This window comes from Electrophorus electricus, chromosome 16 (assembly GCF_013358815.1).
Source record: "Electrophorus electricus isolate fEleEle1 chromosome 16, fEleEle1.pri, whole genome shotgun sequence".
NCBI classification, from domain to species: Eukaryota; Metazoa; Chordata; class Actinopteri; order Gymnotiformes; family Gymnotidae; genus Electrophorus; species Electrophorus electricus.
This window is the reverse complement of record NC_049550.1, coordinates 18,061,238-18,075,573: the sequence shown is the minus strand read 5'-3', so window position 1 is coordinate 18,075,573 and position 14,336 is coordinate 18,061,238. Positions and strand designations below refer to the sequence as shown.

At 41.3% G+C, this 14,336-nt stretch overlaps 1 pseudogene; it reads right to left on the bottom strand.

Moving 5' to 3' along the window:
- Positions 1 to 1,503: 1,503 nt before the first annotated feature.
- Positions 1,504 to 5,667, bottom strand: LOC113592296 (annotated as a pseudogene).
- Positions 5,668 to 14,336: the final 8,669 nt, after the last annotated feature.

The window sequence follows — 14,336 nt, the reverse complement described above, 5'->3', positions numbered from 1 at the left end:
AAACAATGAGATGTGAGTATACTGTTTTCACATGGCAAACATTAGAGAGCCATTAGTAATTGTAATTAGAGCCTTATCAGCACATTAGTGTAGCTGGAACTAAGACTTGTACTGGTACATGTTGGTGTAACTGGTACTAAGACTGGTACTGGTACATGTTGGTGTGACTGATACTAAGACTGGTGCTGGTTCATGCTGGTGTCACTGGTACTAAGACTTATCTTGGTGTTTCTGGTACTAAGACTGGTGCTGGTGCATGTTGGTGTCGCTGGTACTAAGACTGGTGCTGGTTCATGCTGGTGTCACTGGTACTAAGACTTATCTTGGTGTTTCTGGTACTAAGACTGGTGCTGGTGCATGTTGGTGTAACTGGTACTAAGACTGGAACTGGTACATGTTGGTGTGGCTGGTACTAAGACTGGAAGTGGTACATGTTGGTGTGACTGATACTAAGACTGGTGCTGGTTCATGCTGGTGTCACTGGTACTAAGACTTATCTTGGTGTTTCTGGTACTAAGACTGGTGCTGGTGCATGTTGGTGTCGCTGGTACTAAGACTGGAACTGGTACATGTTGGTGTAGCTGGTACTAAGACTGGTACTGGTGCATGTTGGTGTGGCTGGTACTAAGACTGATACTGGTGCATGTTGGTGTAGCTGGTACTAAGACTGGTACTGGTACATCAGGGATGACTTTTACCAAAGACCTTTAACATATCAGATCTGCTGTTTCTGTTGATGAAAGTGGTAAAGCAGGGATGTACATTTCCCACGGTGATCTATGTGCAAACCACACACACTTTATTACCCATACACATGACACTCTCTCACTCATATGCTTTGAGCAGCCTAATTTTACTGAGAAAACAGCTTCAAGCAATATTTCTCTTTTCAGGTAGAAAATGTGTCGACAGACAGACCAAGCCCATCAAAGGGAACATACATTTCTCTTTGCTTTCAGCTAGTTTAATGTTTGCAAAAAGCCCACAGTAAGTACAGATCTAATTATGTAATCTTGACCAAATCAACCCAACATACAATAGGATGTCCAACATTGTTTTAGAGAGAACAGTGAGGATTATCAATATGAATTTGTGCAGAATCAGGGAGGCGTCCTGCTGAAATGGCTGAGTAATAGTGGACTGAATGTAAAACTGTAAGTGTGGAGTGATGTCAGAGTTGTTCTGTCTTCAGAGCTGATCTGCCTATAAAAACTAGTATCAGAAAGCTGCTTGATTGCTTATTTCTTGTAAATTACATTTTAAAGTCCAGAGTATTCCTTTAATTAAGTTTTTTTAGTTGGTTTATTGAATGTATGTTCATAATTTATCACAGGTATATATATATATATATTGGGGGAGAGAGAACGAGAGAGAGAGAGGGAGGTAATAAAAATAGCAGTAGTACAGAGAAACAGACAGAGGTTCTTCATCATACACGCAAACACAGACACAAAATGTAAATGCTTTATTTAAGTAGACAAGTAAATTACAGTAAAATAGAATTTAAAATTGTTTAGAGAAGGGCTGCACTTCGGCCTCTTCGTCCTCCCCTCCTCCCTCCTGCTCCTCGTACAACTCTCTCTCTGCCCGCCGCACCACCGACAGCGGGAAGTCGGTGCGTAGCTCACCCGCGGAGTTGCGGGCGATACAGGTGTAGATGCCCGTGTCCCATGTCTGGGCATTATAGACCACCAGCTGGCCAATGGTGGTGATCACCACATTGCCATACATTTGGTCTGGACGCATGACCAGTCGTTCCCGACGTTCTGACTGCTTCTCCCATGTGACGTCAGGCTTGGGATGGCCAATCGTGTCACAGTGGAAGCTGACGGTGCCGCCCAGGTAGACGGCCTGGTGCTGGGGGCTGGAGTAGAGGGTGGGGGGGAAGGGGGCGGAGGAGGTGGGCGTGGGCTGGGCGGTGGTGTCCGGGGGCAACAGGCTGGTCCACAGGCCAGACAGATGGTATCGGCATGTGACCACACTGAGGGTTACACCCTGAATGCATGTTCCGCATCCATGTAGTAGCGGTTGAAGTAGGTGAGGCCGTCGGAGGCACAGGTGGAATTGGGCTCACTCTCGCAGCCGTCCTGGCACTTACATACCGGCTGCCCCTCCCACGTCACACACTGCCCCCTGTTGATTGCACAAGAAACCGTTGCAGCTTGACGCACCGCCTGATGACACACTCGCACTTGATTGGCCATCAGGAAGAGCGAGGGTGCTGTTAGGGAAACGAGAAGCCACACAGCTGAGGAGACTGCACACGTTAGCACAGCACTTCTCAAAGTCAGCACAGTCCTACAGCAAACACACACACACACACATACACATACAGCATTTCCCAAACAAATTACAGCCCCACATTCCTAAGGCGAAAATACACACACATGCATATGCACATCAACATGGAACTAGCCCTTCCATGTAGGGTGAGTGTGTGTATCTTCTTGTGGTGGAAGCTGGGATGAACCTCCCAGTGAACCTTTACCCAGAAAAGTAACTTTACTGCTTACACACTAAGACATAAATGACATATTAATAGACAGACCCAAACCAACCGATACACACACACACACACACACACACACGTAATGCTGAAACACTTGAACATGTATATGATATCCTTGCACATACACACCCAGACTACGTATATATACATATTAATATTAATTCACAATTGCATATTGTGCACTCGCTGGTCACAGATTTCCACGCCTCCCATCTGGATCGCCTTGGTCCTAGGGGCTGAGGGGGCTGAGGGGGGCTTGGGTTAGGTTGTCTGGTGCCGCCCATCAGAGGGGGGATGTAAAACTGTTCCTGAAAATAGCATTAGACCCCCATTTTCTATTTTACATTGTCTTGGAGTGACAGCAATTCTCACCTCTGTGTAACGGGGGAAGGGGAGGGGGTGACAATCATTTACTTCCCAAGTGTTTCCAGGGCCAGTGGCGTGATTGGCAGCTGTTTCATCAAATAGAGGGTGCTAAGACAAAAACGTAGACCCCCCACTTGACTTATTTAGTCATCCTTTTAATGTTGAAAAGTTTATGCACTGTCGACCAGCGCTTCAGTGTTGTTAGCAGATAGCGTAGTGCTATCTCTTACTCGTACAGCCATAAGAATGATTTGAATGATTTCACCAATACTTTTGGACATCATGGAAAGGAAGAGGCTTATTTTAGCTGAAGTTTATGCAGAGTTCTTTGGGTGCTGCTAGCATGGACTAGCTTCGATGTTTCCATTCACTGCTGGAAAAATTCGTAATCCTGCTACAAAATGTAAGTATAAAACGAGAAAGTATACTATTTCTTTACAGTATTACAGTATTTACAGTATTTTCCCCAGCATTTACAATATTAGCTACAGTATTTTCCCCTAATAACAATGATGCTATGAAGCTAATATTGTTGTAGAACTTACTAAAGTAACTCACTATGATGTTTTAGCAAACTTGATGTATAGTGATTGATGGCTTTGTGTGCTTTTGGAGAGGTTTTTGGACACTGTTGAGAAGCCTAGGACACCTAGTGGGAAATACTGTGTAGCTACTAGTCTTTTCATGTATATGCTCAAAACTGTTCAATTTATTACACAAGACCCTGGTGAATTAGGAAGTGTAGAGCATGAGTGAAACTGAATCTCCAGCATCAATAGACACATTATACACCGAAAAAAATCAAAGGCATTTTATGGGGGGGTTTTTTTGTTTGTTTGTTTGTTTTTTTTGTTTTACATTTTCTTCTATATTAGGTGAGCTCAAATGGAACCTAAATGATGGACAACTAAGCCTGGATATGAATGGATGTGTTGTCCCAAGTGTCTACTTCAATTTAAATCCGGAATGATTATTGTGCTATGTGCACAATTTCAGATATCTGGTGTTAAAGTGAACAAGTACAAATCGTTCAAAAATTAGTTTAAAACTGCACGTGCAGTAACAGGTTAATATGAGTTGATATCTTCGAGTGTTAACCAGCTAACTAACACCTCTTGCAAACAACTGTTTTGGATTTGTGTGATAGGCTGTGTTAACACATAAAACTAGATTTACATATAAATGTTTATATTTACTGTGAAGGTTCATACATACATGCAGATATGGCAGTTGTTAAAATTAGCTGTTGCCTTCAAAATAGAAGCATGTAATTGCATTTCATTCACAGTGTACAATAATTTACATCTGATTCCTGATTTGAAATGCAGGCCAGCCAGGGACATAGAATGCTGGTCTGTTGTACTGGCTAGGACACATACTATGAGTCACTTACAAAGCATTTTTTGTAAGTTGCTCGGGATAAAGGCACCTGCCAAATTCCATAAATGTAAATGGTCTGCTTGAATTGAACAGGATTGTATTTCTTCCTCATTTGCAGATTAACTGTCTGTAATCTCACTGAGGAGTTTTGTAAATCTACAAACAGAAAAATCCTCCCTGAAAGAGATTAACTTTAGTTACAGCAACTTACAGGACTCAGGAGTTGAGCACCTCTCTGCTGGACTGAAGAGTTCATACTATAAACTGGAGATACTCAGGTAAGATATTTGTAAATTAATTCTTGAATGAATGAGCAGAGCTGTTAAATAATACAAACTCTGTTTATTCATGAACTCATTCTTGAATGGAAATGTTAAGACAGTGGAAATGTAGAACAAAATCACAAAGGCAAGTTTCTACTTTTAAGATTTTTTTCTAGTAAAATTGGAATATAAAATGATTATATAGTAACAATAGAAAATTAAAGAGATGTACAATAGTACAAACTCTAATTAAAGAGAAAGACATGGTTGAATGTGTCTCATATTAAATAAATGTGTCAATATCAAAGATTTGAATTATATTTTCCTCTTCTTACATTTAAACTGTTTTGGTGTGACTACACATCATCATACTGAACTGCACTCTGTACATATTTACATATTTACTCCCTCTTTACAGACTAGCTGGCTGTAATCTCACTGTAAAGTCTTGCTATTATCTTATATCAGCTCTACAAACAGAAAACTCCCCCCTGAAAGATTTGGATCTTAATAACATTCATCTGAAAGACTCAGGAATGGAGTCTATAAATTATATTTTGGGCAGCTCTCTGCTGGACTAAAGAGTTCACAGTGTAAACTGTTCACAGTGTAAACTGATTAACCCATGAAGGCACTGTAGTACAGTTTTATAAAGGCTAGTATGTCGTCTTTAACAATCTCCAGACATTATTTTTAAGAAACAAAATCCATCTTTTTGGATTATGTTAGATTTGATCACAGGCATTGTCTTCTGAGAATAAACCTCAGGATGTTCATAAAACTGATTACCTTGTAGACTATCCATAAACCATTCACCACACAGATGTAAACTAATGATTTTGGAGTCATTGTTAGGATTTGTCTTTTTTCCACTAAAGTTAAACTTTGACATTAGTCTTTGTAAGGAAAAATTCCCACCTTTCCTTAACCTGTCCCTTCTAATCTCACCATCCCGCAAAGGAAAGGATCTATTATGCACAAAAGAATTCTCCTTGTAGGAAATTCTAACAGGCTTTTAGAACATTTATTTTGTCCAGGCATACTCCATAAACCATGAACAATGTGGTCAAAATACTGTTGACTTCCTAAACCAACCGCACCTACTTCTTGCTGATTCTGAGTCAGCTTTAACTTCTCAAGTGCAGTCATGTGGTCAAACAAAAAATAACAAAATGTTTTTTAAAAAAAAAACATGTCTACATTTAAAGAGTGATTTGGTAGATTCACCTAAGACCACAATAGGACTTCTTCATATACAAATTGAAACATAGGAAAGTCCATATAGTATTTACTTTCTATCGGGAGCAAAAACAGCGGAACAATTTTACTACATATATTCCAACGTCATCATAGTTTAGTGATAATTGATAATTGATAACTGATTAACTGATAATTGATAATATAATTTATTGGACTCTAGATTAGGAGACTCAACATCAGATCAAAGGATTTAACTCTGTCTCCACACTCTGGTAATGATCTGGGTAACACTGGCAAACAGGACAGGTCACTGGGCTCTACATCATTAAAAAAAGAGTAAATGTAGTTCAACCAGTGGGATTTAAATGGCACTTTAATGGCACTTACTGTAAGGGTTGGCACCAGGCAGAGGCCCCCTCTGCCCTCTGGTGTTTAAGACATAGCTGCTGGTGCAGCTGTTTTCATTAGACAGGAACGAAGGTGAATTACAGGGGTTTATTGGAGCACCATGAAGAAAACTACTGTTTGTAGTAGCCGCTCTGCAGAGTTTTCTGGATAAAAGAGATGAAAAGACCAGAATCATCACAGATCAGTCATCTCCTGACCCCACAGGTGATCACACCTGTTAGAAGCAAAGGGTCAAACCACTTGATGGTTCAGGATTATCAGGAAGCTTCTTCTTGAGTCACAGGTTGTGGTGTCATTATTTGCACTGTATGAAGTGATTCTTAGTCTTGTAGGTGAAATGATAGAATGTTCATTCTTTCTAGATGAGGACAAGCAGATTATAACAAAACAGTTCTATAGTAACTTTTTACTCAAAATGGCTCAATAGGAACAGAATTCAGTGAAGACCTTTTTCTCAGCTGGCCCAGTGTGTCTGAGAAGTCCCTCCACATGTTGAAGACAAATCCAGGGCATGTGGCTTAGATTAATAGCAGAAGTTTAAAGATGCCCTGATTTATCCTGTGTCGCCCCCTTGAGGAATGGAGTTATTATCTCCACAGACACACTGATGCAGTTATATGGATTAAGGACAAACAGTGACACCTGGTGTTGACTTTGTTTAGTCATTTGTTTTAGCGCTTCAAAAATGGCGACACCTTTAAATGTCATGTGGAACTTTAGAAGCAGGAAGGTGTGAACAGGCATAAGGTTTACAACCCTCCCTTATTTTCTGAGTTTTTATCAGATTTTGTTCTTGTACTTCTAGTATTTTTACACTCATTTGATTGCTAATTACATTTTGGACATTCCATAAAATAAATCAGATGGAAAAGAGTTCATATTTTCCAAGTCATTTAATTATTGAGGAATGTTGGAACCCCTGTAAGGGAACCTAATAGAAGTGACTTTGGAAACCCAGGAACCAAAGGAAAGGTCACTAAACACACACACACACACACACACACACACACACACACACACACACACACACACACACACACACATACACAATGGAAAATGTGTATGTACATCTCAGCGATGTGATGTTATCATTTGTTATTACACACTTATGTAGGGTGTGTTTCTGACCTTAATTTTATCATCATAGTAAGATTAAAAAATACAAAAGAATATACTGTTGTGTTATGTAAAGTCTGTTGTATCTAGTGTAGAGTGTATTGTAATATCTGTTGTATGTACAGTAGGGAATATTGTAATATCTCAAAATATCTTGTTTAGTATATCTCTGATAAGTGCATGAAAAGTAAACCGAAAATATACTCACTTATTTTTAGTTTAAAATGAGTATACTATTAGTACACTTGACTAAATCTTTGTTCCTAAGGGTAGTGTGTGTGTGTGTGTGTGTGTGTGTGTGTGTGTGTGTGTGTGTGTGTGTGTGTGTGTGTGTGTGTGTGTGTGTGTGTGTGTGAGAGAGAGAAAGAGAGAGAGAGAGAGAGAGAGAAAGAGAGAGAGAGAGAGAGAGAGAGAAACCAAGACAAAGTAGAAAAACTGAAGTTGTTGTTTTTGTGCATGTGTTCGTGTAGCAAAAACACAGAATTTTATGAATTATTGAAAAGGGGCACCACCCTAAAATACAGAGAAAATACGACAACTAATGATGGGGAAGGACCAAAGGTTTAACATTTATCAGTCTCATTCCTAAATTAGTTCATGTCTTCTGCAGTGACCAAATACCACTGTTTCAAATATATTTGCCATGATGACCAACTTGATGACTAAATGGGAAGTTTATTGATTAATGAATAAACAAATTATTGACATTGTGAAACTGGTGTTATAGTCTACTATGGTGGACTTGCCTCAGGCGTTCAGAAAACCTAACGAGTGACAACTGAAAGAGAAAATGAGGGAGGAAATAAATCCAACAGTAACAATAAACAACAACAAAGAAAATAACTGGGATCAGAGAGGAGAACTCTTGCTCACGCAAGAGAACTTTTAGCTATGGTGCTACCTCAGCTAAGCCTAAAAAAGCTAACTAACCTAGCAGTGAGTGTCACTATGGGAGGGTTGCCTAAAGGGGAGGAAATTCAAATTCCTATTATTATATAGACTAACGAGGGGAGGAAATATTAACCTGAACAGAATTATCTCTAGCAGTTCACTATAGATGCCCTGAGATAGCATATGAATGGAACAAATATAGCTCTTAGGTCAGTTTTCAAGGACAATTGTCAATTTGGCCTGTCAGTTCATAAAAAGTGGTCACTGAAGCTTAGGTGTGGCCGTGGTCGGCTGGAAATAACATCCGATTCTGAATTTCCAATGCACTGCCGATGACCACATATCAGAGGTTTTCCCAAATCGGAAAGACTGAGCCTCACCAAGAGTGTAGAGCTCAGATGGATGGTTCCTTGACTTTGCAGGTGTCAATGCAAGAGTGTATCCTAAATGTAGTTTGTAGAACTCTAAGGTTGGCTAATAAATACTAATTATTCTTGGCCAAACAGGATTAATTCTAACTTTACCCACGCTGTGAAACAAAAATTTGACTATGTTGATGGGCAGTAGAAAACAAATTAAACTGTTTACAACAGACTAACACACTAGATATAAGATGAACATAAAATAAGATGTAATGATGGAGGTTTAAACAGAATGCGGGGACGAGGCACGTTGAACAAAAACATGCGTTTTTAATTTACATATAACATTTTAACATACATATTCTACATATTACTCAACACACACATACACACTACTTAGGTCAAACAAACTCAAGGATAAGACACGAGACTTATATACACGCATGACAACTACACACAACAAGGATCAGGTGAACAACACGAGAGGGCATGGCAATACAGACAAACCCACACACACACGGAGACGTTTGAGCGGGGGGGCATACAGTGACATAAGAACTATGCTAATTACTTAATGCTTCTCGCAAGAGGTTCTAACTTCTTTTCTGGATGCAAATTTTCCTCATGTTTAACCACCTAAAAACCTCCCTTTTCATTTCTGAGTATCAAGCGATATAAATTATCCCTAGGTCCACTCATGCCTATTCATGTTCTTTTGTCTTGTCTCCAGCTTGTGGTCCACATATATAGAGTGTAGATGTTCTTATAAGCAATATAAAGCACAGAATTATATATAAGAAAGCAATTACATTTTCATCAAGAAACACACGACTTAGAGACAGAGTTGGTTCCTTAGAGAGATCGAGGAGCACAGAGGAGAGATACAGAGAGAGGTAGAGGGCATGATAATTACACGTGTATGGAACTGTACTATTAATAAGTAAAATAATCTTCCTCTATCTTGTGACGCTGGCGGCACAGAGGGAGCAAGAAGTGTGGTTGCTAGAAGGTGTTCTTTGTTGTCCATAACTAAAGGCACAAGCATATAGCAGCAAAAATGAAACAAAAAGTAAGTGCTTGTCATGGTTCTCTGTGTCGGTTCCCCAACAGGTAATCCTCTAATGCGCAGCGCCGTCCCTGCCGACCTGCAGGCTGAAACAGTGGAAGAGGGGAAACAAGGGACAGGTGCACATGGTTAGTAGGCTGGTGATCAGGAGAGGGGTAGGTGTGTAGGTGATCGGGAGAGGGGTAGGTGTGTAGCTGATCGGGAGAGAGGGGTAGGTGTGTAGGTGATCGGGAGAGGGGGTAGGTGTGTAGGTGATCGGGAGAGGGGGGTAGGTGTGTAAGTGATCGGGAGGGGGGTAGGTGTGTAGGTGATCGGGAGAGAGGGGTAGGTGTGTAGGTGATCGGGAGGGGGTAGGTGTGTAGGTGATCGGGAGGGGGTAGGTGTGTAGGTGATCGGGAAAGGGGGGTAGGTGTGTAGGTGATCGGGAGAGAGGGGTAGGTGTGTAGGTGATCGGGAGGGGGTAGGTGTGTAGGTGATCGGGAGGGGGTAGGTGTGTAGGTGATCGGGAAAGGGGGGTAGGTGTGTAGGTGATCAGGAGGGGGGTAGGTGTGTAGGTGATCGGGGGGGGTAGGTGTGTAGGTGATCGGGAGGGGGTAGGTGTGTAGGTGATCGGGAAAGGGGGGTAGGTGTGTAGGTGATCGGGAGGGGGTAGGTGTGTAGGTGATCGGGAGGGGGGTAGGTGTGTAGGTGATCGGGAGGGGGGTAGGTGTGTAGGTGATCGGGAGAGGGGGGTAGGTGTGTAAGTGATCGGGAGGGGGGGGTAGGTGTGTAGGTGATCGGGAGGGGGGTAGGTGTGTAGGTGATCAGGAGGGGGGGGTAGGTGTGTAGGTGATCGGGAGAGGGGGGTAGGTGTGTAAGTGATCGGGAGGGGGGGTAGGTGTGTAGGTGATCGGGAGAGGGGGGTAGGTGTGTAGGTGATCGGGAGAGGGGGGTAGGTGTGTAGGTGATCGGGAGGGGGGTAGGTGTGTAGGTGATCGGGAAAGGGGGGTAGGTGTGTAGGTGATCAGGAGGGGGGGGTAGGTGTGTAGGTGATCGGGAGGGGGGTAGGTGTGTAAGTGATCGGGGGGGTAGGTGTGTAGGTGATCGGGGGGGGTAGGTGTGTAGGTGATCGGGAGGGGGGTAGGTGTGTAGGTGATCGGGAGGGGGTAGGTGTGTAGGTGATCGGGAAAGGGGGGTAGGTGTGTAGGTGATCGGGAAAGGGGGGTAGGTGTGTAGGTGATCGGGAGGGGGTAGGTGTGTAGGTGATCGGGGGGGTAGGTGTGTAGGTGATCGGGAAAGGGGGGTAGGTGTGTAGGTGATCAGGAGGGGGGTAGGTGTGTAGGTGATCGGGAGAGAGGGGTAGGTGTGTAGGTGATCGGGAGGGGGTAGGTGTGTAGGTGATCGGGAGGGGGGGTAGGTGTGTAGGTGATCAGGAGCGGGGTAGGTGTGTAGGTGATCGGGAGGGGGGTAGGTGTGTAGGTGATCGGGAGGTGGGGTAGGTGTGTAGGTGATCAGGAGGGGGGTAGGTGTGTAGGTGATCGGGAGGGGGGTAGGTGTGTAGGTGATCGGGAGGGGGGTAGGTGTGTAGGTGATCGGGAGGGGGTAGGTGTGTAGGTGATCGGGAGGGGGGGTAGGTGTGTAGGTGATCAGGAGGGGGGTAGGTGTGTAGGTGATCGGGAGGGGGGGTACGTGTGTAGGTGATCGGGAGGGGGGTAGGTGTGTAGGTGATCGGGAGGGGGGTAGGTGTGTAGGTGATCGGGAGGGGGGTAGGTGTGTAGGTGATCAGGAGGGGTACTAAAAATAACTGATGCAAATTCTTTGCATCTAACCTTCTTTTAATTCATATAACTATATCCATGATATTCCTACACCTCATCGTGCCTTGTACGAAATGGGTGCAAAACACACACACACACACACACACACACACACACACACACATATATATATATATATATATATATATATATATATATATGTATATATATATATAAGGCTTGCTAAAAATGTGGCAGCATACCAACACAACATTAAAACGAGGTGATATTGTATTACTTCTACCACAGAAGAGCAGATGGATAATATGAAGAAGTATTATAATCTTGAAGTATTATTGTGTATCTTGAATCATTACCAATCAATGGAGAAGCTATGAATATGCTGCCAGGAGCCAGTATGTTCATAGCATTAAGGTGACAGATGAATATGTTTACTTAAAAGCAGACATACAGCCTAGCCGGTGTCCAAACAGTCCATACCATCATGCTTGGTTTGTCACTGCAGAGACGGGAGAGTTTCACACAGTGCTCGTGAGGTCATGCACTCATGCTGCTGCTATTTTACAGGTTGGCTGGCAGAGTAGCTACTGTTGTCAAAAACTTTCTACTTTCACATGAATGTTCAGGTCCACTGAGTGCACTGTAAAGGTTAAGGAAAGTAGCAGATCAGAAATTACTTAATTTTACCTGGTTTATATTTTTCATGTGTATTAAGAAAACTACTTTGTATTTGCCATTCATATCAACAATCACTTAGCATCACTACACCAGCTTCATATAACTACTCACAACATTCACAAACAGATTTTCTGCACATATTTTGAAAAACACATTAAAAAAAAGTCACATGAAAATATCATGGACACCCTTTTAAAAAACAACAACAACAACAATAATACATATTATTATTATTTATTTATTTTTATTTGTGGCCCTGTTTATTCAGCGGGAAATGGGTGGTGTTTATTCAGAGAGAAACAGAACAAAAAAACATTAATTGACATATTTAACACATTACTTAACTGTTAATAGAAAAAGCTTATGAGAAATGTTGAGAAATGACAGAGCAAAGTGAAGAGCAGAGATTGAGAAATTGAGGTTGCATAATTTTGGATCCATGACATTAAAAGAGCTGCCTCCTACAAAGACAAATCTGAACTTGGGGATGCAAAGGAGACCATGGTGTGGTGTTTATTCAGAGGGATATGGGTGTAATTCTCCTCTCTCTCTCTCTCTCTCTCTCTCAGACACACACTCACTCCCATATACAAGCTTGATCATCGGGGTGGGGGGTTGTTAGTAAAGTGCAACTTCAAATAGTCTGGGGGCTACATCTGTAGGTCTGAGGGCAAGTCTGTAGGTCTGGGGATAGGTCTGTAGGTCCGGGGGTGAGTCTGTATGTCTGAGGGTAAGTGTGTAGGTTTTGGGATAGGTCTTTAGGTCTAGGGGTACACAGTACACACTAAAGAATCAAAATGTCTCACATTTCAAAATGGATGAGAAAATATGTCTTTGGTTTTTTTGTTTTTTTTTTAATGAGTGTGTGTGTGTGTGTGTGTGTGTGAGTGTGTGTGTGAGTGTGTCAGAGAAGGAAGGAGAATTTATTGTCATTTACATGTCCAAATAGTACCTGGCAGACTGAATGTGTTTCTCCTTCCTGGAGCCCAAAGCAGGTAAATTGGTTGTGGGTAAAAAATGAATGTGACTGAAGCCAAACTTTCAATCTGACTCTAAACTGGAGCTAAAGAATGTGTGAAATTCACTGCCAAAATTAACATGCACACACACCTGTACACCCATTTCTTTCACACACACACACCCACACGTGCGCACACATACACACTATTGTTTCTGAAACACAGAGTTCAGTATAACCCCTGGGGTTCATGTTGTTGTTGATCTGAGGTTCTGTTTTTTCAGATGTTATTTGTATGTAGCTCATATATAAAGATCCCAATTAAAAGTGTAAACATTAAAATATGAAGTATAAAAACCTAAAACTTCTGAAACTAATACAAACATCAAAACAAAACCATATCAATCAATTATTTTCATTTACAGGATTTTGCAGACATTCTTATCCAGAGGGACTTAAATCTCATTGGTATTATATTAATATACAAGAATATCAGGATACTACAGTCCTTCTCTCTGTCTGTCCTTCAATCTCTCTCTCTTTCTCTGTGTGCATTAATGAAATAAATAATGTTACTGTAATCATACACTAGTCTATAGTGAACTAAATAATTTTACTGTAAACACAGACTAGTCTATAGAGGAACTAAATAATGTTACTGTAATCATATACTAGTCTATAGTGGAACTAAATAACTACTGTAATCATACACTAGTCTATAGTGGAACTAAATAATGTTACTGTAATCATACACTAGTCTACAGTTGAATTAAATAATGTTACTGTAATCATACACTAGTCTATAGTGAAACTAAACAATGTTACTGTAAACACACACTAATCTATAGTGGAGCTAAATAACATTACTGCAAGTCTTCTGCAAGGTGAAAAAGAGAATAACTACACACTGTTCTACTGAACTCAGGACAACACAACATATACAGAGTGTTCAGCATAAGAGTATGTGCAAGACACTACTGGAATGCATATACATAATGAATTATATGGGTTTGGGCCTCGTTTATTCATAGAGATGTGGGTGGAGTTTATTCAGAGGGATGGGGTGGTGTTTATTCAGAGAAATGAGGGTGGTATTTATTTAGTGGGATGTAGGTGGTGTTTATTCATAGGGATGTGGGTGGTGACATTGTAGGGACAGTTTCTACAAATCTATTTTGCATTTTAAAATGATAATTTCTCATATACTTACTTTTAATTCTTTATTTTTTTTAATTATGATTATTTTAAATTATATTTATTTGGAAAACACATGCGCACATACTTGGTTGAGGTTGATCTGACTTTGGATATGCTTGTTCTGTCATGTGATTGAAATGTGCTCCAGTGGGTTTGTCTCTTTCCAAGGAATGCACAGAAGGATT